At 55.0% G+C, this 6,000-nt stretch overlaps 1 protein-coding gene across 3 annotated transcripts in view; it reads left to right on the top strand.

Annotated features, from left to right (window-relative positions):
- Positions 1 to 2,302: 2,302 nt before the first annotated feature.
- ST6GAL1 (ST6 beta-galactoside alpha-2,6-sialyltransferase 1) overlaps positions 2,303 to 6,000 on the top strand; it is a 44,925-nt gene continuing 41,227 nt past the window's right edge. The window contains exon 1 of one of the 3 annotated variants that reach the window (XM_059479310.1): positions 2,303 to 2,415. The gene's annotated coding sequence lies outside the window, so the exon portion shown is untranslated. Of the gene's footprint in view, positions 2,416 to 2,457; positions 2,518 to 2,619; positions 2,639 to 6,000 lie in introns of those variants that run through there. The other 2 variants (XM_059479309.1, XM_059479312.1) reach the window with 2 other exon arrangements.

The following is a 6,000-nucleotide window of genomic DNA, read 5'->3' as shown; positions in this document are numbered from 1 at the left end:
GGAAAAAATGACTTGGACGAAGATGCTGATGCCAGCTTTGTTCTCCAGAAAGAAGCTCTGCTGGAAGGTAGGAGTCATAAGCCTGAAAAAGCCAGCACAGCTCAGCACAGCCCTCTGGAATTTGGATGCTCTCCCTCGCTCCCCCTGTGGTCTCCTGCTGCTGCTTGCCTGGGGGCATGGCAAGGTGAGTGGGCGAGGTTCACCCCCAGAGGCTCCTGGGCTCCAGCACGTTGCTTTTGGTTATCTGCAGATTTTCCAAGAGTTTCCAAAGGTAGAGGAAGGGCTGTCTGCACCATGGGTGGTCCCTGTTCACGTACCCTCATGGTCTGAAACCTCATTACAGCAAGAAGGGAGGGGGTGAGCACTTTGTGTGTGTGTGTGTGTTGGGGAAGTGTTACAGTGGTTTGGGGATTTCTGTACCATCCAGGCAGGTGAAATTGTTAAATTGTGCTTCTTCCTGCAAGCGGCACAGCACAAGGGGAATCTGAGATGGAGTCAAGGAACTGTGAGATGGGGACTTCTGTGAGAGGAGAGTGGGTAGAGGGAAGAGACAGAAAGCAGGCCCTGTGTGTTCCTGACCTGAAAGGGAGAGCAGGGGGCTTTTGTGTAGCCCCCTGCTGCAGGTACCTACCTCCACACGGTTTAAGTACAAAAGAACTGAGAAGATGCTGAGCGAAAGATCTCAGCCCAGGCTAAGACCTTTCTGAATAAACATCCACATAAACATACCCCAATTAGTGGTAAGTGTGGGCTGGCCAGCTGCCCATCTCACTTATGTCCCTACTCAAGAGAGCCACAGGAACTCATCTGCCTTCGGGTTCAGCACATATGTAAGGCTTAACTAGCTTTTAAAGGCCAGGAAATGCCCTAAACCACTTTGCCTGTCCAGGAAAGTGTCTGCCTGCTGTGAACCCCCAGCCTCAGTGCTCACGCTCCAAGAGCAGCACTCTCAGCCAAGGCTCTGAAGGGCACAGGGTGTGTAAACCCACCCAAGACCCAGTCCTGCTCCTTGTCCAGGCAAGCAGGCTCTGCCTCCCTGATTCTCCCGGGCAGTGCATCAAACAGCTTGCAGGGAACATCCCATCCAGCCCCTCTGCAGCCAGGGAGAGGCACCAGGAGGCATGAAAGCCACAATTCTCCAGCCACAGCTCTCCCTCCAGCACCTGGCTCAGACAGGTACCAGCCGTAAGGGGAGTACCTGGGGAGTGCATGGGGTTGCAATGTGAACCTCAATGCTGCAACAGCTCTGGGGGCTGTTTATTTTCTGAGGGTTTATTCTGTAATTCTTTATGTATCCTTGCAGGTGTTTCATGTTCTCCGATGTTGGAAAGCCCCTGTGAAGACCTTGCTCTGTCCCGTCGGAGCAGAGAGAGGTATATTGTGCGAGGGAACATCATCTGCAGCCAAGGTGGGAGTAATGCACAGTGAGATGCTGATTTTGGACACAAACTTTTAGGATATAACCCCACACTAGATGCTGACTCCTTTCAAATTGGAAAAACATGGATGAACCCCAGAAACAGTTTACTTGCTCTTTCCAGTTAGCATTGGAAGCACAGCAGCCAGGATAGGCACAGTGGTACCATGTCCTGCAGCCCCAGTGGGAACTGGCACTCATTTAAGCAGGGCATTTGTTCTGGCTTGCATGGTTCAAAGTCTGAGCTTTTATGATCACAATAATCAGGTTGCCTTGCCTGCACCCTGATTAGTTCATAGCTTGGCAAAACCTATTGCACGCACTGTTCCCTACTTGTGCTTTTGCTTGGCAGAGAAGAGGCCAGAAGCGGTTTCAGGCAGTAGCCAGCTGCAGGCAGGCAGGCAGTAGCCATGTGCCCCATTTTCCACGCTTTGGACATCCCTGGGTGTGCAGGAGTGCGCTGAAAGTGCCATGGCCCCGAGGGCTCTCCTGGGCAGCACTGAAATGGGTGCTGGGGGCAGCTGCCTGCGGCTCGCTAATGAACTATTGATGTATCTGCAGTGCAAACTCGAAACGAGCCCACAGTGGAGTTAGATAGCAGCTCTGCCAGCGCGGGGCCATGCCGTGTCCGTGACGGGGCACGATCGTTTTCTTTCCCCACACAGCTCCCCGGGACAGTCGGGCAGGGCAGGGCCGGGGCTCGCACCGAGGGTGCTGCAGGGTGTGCGCCACCGAGCCAGCCCCGCGGATGGAGCTGGGGCTGCCATCCGCCCTTCCCCGGGCCGGGGCTGGGCTCGGGGCTGTCGCTCCCGGGCAGCCGCTCCTCCTCCTCCTCCCCGCAGCTGTGCCGTGAGGGGCGGAGGATGAGAAGGGCGAGGAGGATGCCCCGTGCCCGCCGGGCTGGCGGCGGCGCCTCCCCCGCGCGGCGGCCCCCGCCTCCCCTCGCCTCAGCGCCTTAAATGCCTCGGCCGCGGCGGCAACAAAGGCGGGCGGCGGCCGTGAGTGAGGGGCCGGCCGAGGGTCGGCGAGGCGAGGCGAGGCGGGGCTGGCGGCGGGTGACTGAGGGTCCATGGTGCCTGCAGGGCCGGGCTGGGGTAGCGGTGAGCGACTGAGGGGCAGCGGGACGGGGCTGGGGTAGCGGTGAGTGCCTGAGGGGCAGCGGGACCGAGCTGGGGTAGCGGTGAGCGACTGAGGGAGCAGCGGGACCGCGCTGGGGTAGCGGTGAGCGACTGAGGGGGCAGCGGGACCGGGCTGGGCTAGCGGTGAGTGCCTGAGGGGGCAGCGGGACCGGGCTGGGCTAGCGGTGAGTGCCTGAGGGGGCAGCGGGACCGGGCTGGGCTAGCGGTGAGTGCCTGAGGGGCAGCGGGACCGGGCTGGCGGTGAAGGAGCCACCGAGGGTCGGCGGTGGGCGAGGCTGAGGCGCCGCGGAGGACGGCAAGGGCCGTGCCCCGCCGTGCCCGGTCCCGCCGCCCTCGCGGGTCTCGGTTGTGGCATGAGGTGGGCTCCGGCGTGCAGCGTGGGGCGGACGAGCGCCAGCTCCGCTGAGGAGTAACTTTTGTTATTTCCTATAATTTGTGTTTATAACCCATCAGTATAAACTTCCAAGAGCGGCAGATGTGTATGGCGGCAGCTGCCCGGGCTGCCTGTCCCCCCTGCTCTCCCCGCTCGCCGGCGCTTTGGCAGCACAGAAATCCCCGGTGGCTGCGGAGCCCGCCCGGCGGCGGCTCCGAGCAGAGAGGGTGGGCCGGGGATGAGGCGGACAGACCCCGGCCCCTGCCTGCCTCCGGCTTGTGCTCGCCCTTGCCTGAATTTGACAGATCCCAGCTGGCCTGGGTCAGCCCGCAGGGACCCGCCAGTCCTAGCAAGGGATTTAATCTGTGAGTAATTTTAGAAGTAGCTGCATTCGTCTCTACTAGCGCACAGCAGGTCAGGCTGCAGAGAGAATAAATAATGTGTAGCGTGTTTTTTGTGCTGCCGTGTACTAGTCTTTCAGGGGAAATCTCTGTTCCTGCATTTATGAGCCCCTGGTAAATCAGGGCAGTGAATGGGGACCAGGGGCTGAAGGAGTGGGAGCTGCTGCTGCTTTATGCTATTTCCATATCTGCTTGCTGCAACTGGATCTAATCACTGACAGTGTCAAAACAGAAATATCTGCAAGGGGAAAGGTGCCATGGCAGAGCAGCTGGATGTAGCAGGAGATTTTCTTGGCTGTGAGGGAGTGAGAAACCAGAGCTGCCTATTAATGTGTGAAGAATGAGTCTAACTCTCTCTGTGTGACTCCTCCTTTAGTGGCACACTCGCAGGACTGCACTTGCCTAAACACTGGTAGCTAACCTGGAATACTTTTTCTGAGCTGGGATAACTTTAAATAAATGGGAATGCTATGGTGCAAGGCTGCTCCTTGCGTCCTCCTGCTCTCAGAGGGGAGAGTGGAAGGAGACCCCAGCAGAATGGGGTAAGTGTGCATAAGGTGGGTTACTGAGGGGGAGAGGGACAGCTTTCTGTCCTCAGCTTTTGCTGCTAAAACTGAGTATTGTACTGACCTTGGTAGTGCATCTTGGAATGTCCCGCTCATCTCCTGGTGTCCAAAATATAAATATTCAAACGCTCATCCCTCCTGTTTCATCACAGTGCCCTGGGTCACTGCATCAGGGAAGGTTTAGGTGGAGCTCCAAATGCCTGAGGCACTCATTATAGATATGAGTGATGCTAAATCTTCCCCAGGAGGAAGAATATTAGCAAGAAAAAATCTTCCCCAAAAGGCCTCTGGGACTGAGGCCAAGAGTGTCTAATGAGGCAGACTTTTCCTGTTAGCTGCAGTTCTTGTGGGAGGGTGAGGGCCTGGGGCTTGGAGTGAGCCCATGTGGGGATGGATGTTAGGGGGCAGGCAGCCCATCCCCAGGTCTGCTGTGGGCACCTCATCACCCACTGCTCTGGAGGTGATGCAGCTGCTGAGTCAAACAAATCATCTGTTTTCTTCTGGTTCAGCAGATAAATTGGTTTGGTGATGGTGCAGCAGGGATGAGCAGCTCTGTTGTGCTCTGACAGTGCTGGGGACAGGACAGCCATGCAAGGCTGCAGCTTGGCTCCAGAGAAATCTGTCCTCTGCTTTTCTGCTCTCATTGAATGGGTGCTTCTCTTAGGTAAGCTAAATACAATGGAAGGAGCTGTGTTTGTGGGGTCCTCTGCCAAAATGTGTGTCTCTGGCCAAAATGGTGCATGGCCTGGAAATGGAGATGCTCACATCAGTGAGCTGCCCCATTGTCACTGGAGCTGCAGCCTCAGCTGGGTGTGCATGTGTCTCCTGCTGGCAGCAAATGTGTGGTTAGGTTTCAGAAAAGAGGGATATCTGATCATATCTACTGAATTCCTGGACACAAAAATATTTGTTGATGTGGTTTTGAGCAGGCTGCCCACTCTGGTGGCTGCTCTTTGTGTGCTCTGTAACTTGGTTGAAACCAAAGAGTGGAAATGCAGTGCATTGTTGTTCATGGAGACCTAGTTTCCTAGGGACAAAATAGGTGAGTACTTAAAGCTTGTTTTGCAGTGACTGCTGGCAGAGTGCTCTCCTGCAGGGCTGGGAATGCATGAGAGGAATTAGAGGTGCAGGGGTGGTCTAACAAAGGGCAGAGCAGATGCATCCAGTGATGTTCTGTGTCTTGGCTGTCCTTGAGCCAGTGCTGCAGAGGAGCTGATTGCTGTGCATTCAGAGTTCGTGTCCTCTGTCACGCCCTGCCCCCAGGGGTGTGTCCCCACACCCCCACAGGCACCTCAGGCACAGCACATCTCACCCAGCTCCTGTCCTGCTCCGGGCCACGCTGTGTTGCCCTTTCAGGCTGGCTGATGTGGAGAACGTGATTGAACTCAAGTTCTTTGCCCACCAGGGCTTCTCCTCACACCCTCACCCTGCTGCACTGGCAGCGTGTGGAGGGGCAGAAGTGCTGCTGCAGTTGTGATGCTCAGCCCTCTCCACAGGAGAGCTTCAGTGCTGTGCACAGCCACCAGTGAAAATGGCATTTTCCTGTGCTCTACTCTACATTTGTAAGGATCACTGTAATAGGTCTGACAGAATTGTTTTGATGATCTTGTTCAAAGTATCCAGACCTTTCTGTAGCCCTCAGATTTTGGAAGAGGGATGTAAATCACAATCCTGCACAGGATTAGCAATCACAGAGCATTATGAATCAATCTTAGTCACAGCCCTTCTTAGAACGCTGACCTACATATTACAGCTTTCACTGTAACTTCTTCACCAAGGACAGGCTTTGCTTCTTTCCCAATGTGAGGTGGTCCAGTGGCTGGACATGTCTGTGTTTGAGGGACATTCCTGGTGGCTTCAGATCTGCTTGATGTCTGTGCTGCTTGACTGGATAACTTGTCAATGAAGTATGAAATACAAGTGGTTCCTTTGAATGTTCTCTGAATTATAATTGTGCTGATTAAAAAAGCTGGAAGATGAAATGAGATGCTTTCTGTGTAAAGCGCTCTTAGATGTTGAGCCAGCAGGGATCATTGTTATCAGATCCTCTAATCACTTGTGTGATTAAAAACCTTGGAAAAACTTACATGTTGTAAGTAAAAAT

This window comes from Ammospiza nelsoni, chromosome 10 (assembly GCF_027579445.1).
Source record: "Ammospiza nelsoni isolate bAmmNel1 chromosome 10, bAmmNel1.pri, whole genome shotgun sequence".
Taxonomy (NCBI): domain Eukaryota; kingdom Metazoa; phylum Chordata; class Aves; order Passeriformes; family Passerellidae; genus Ammospiza; species Ammospiza nelsoni.
The sequence above is the reverse complement of the archived record's forward strand: the minus strand, read 5'-3'. Positions and strand labels throughout refer to the sequence as shown.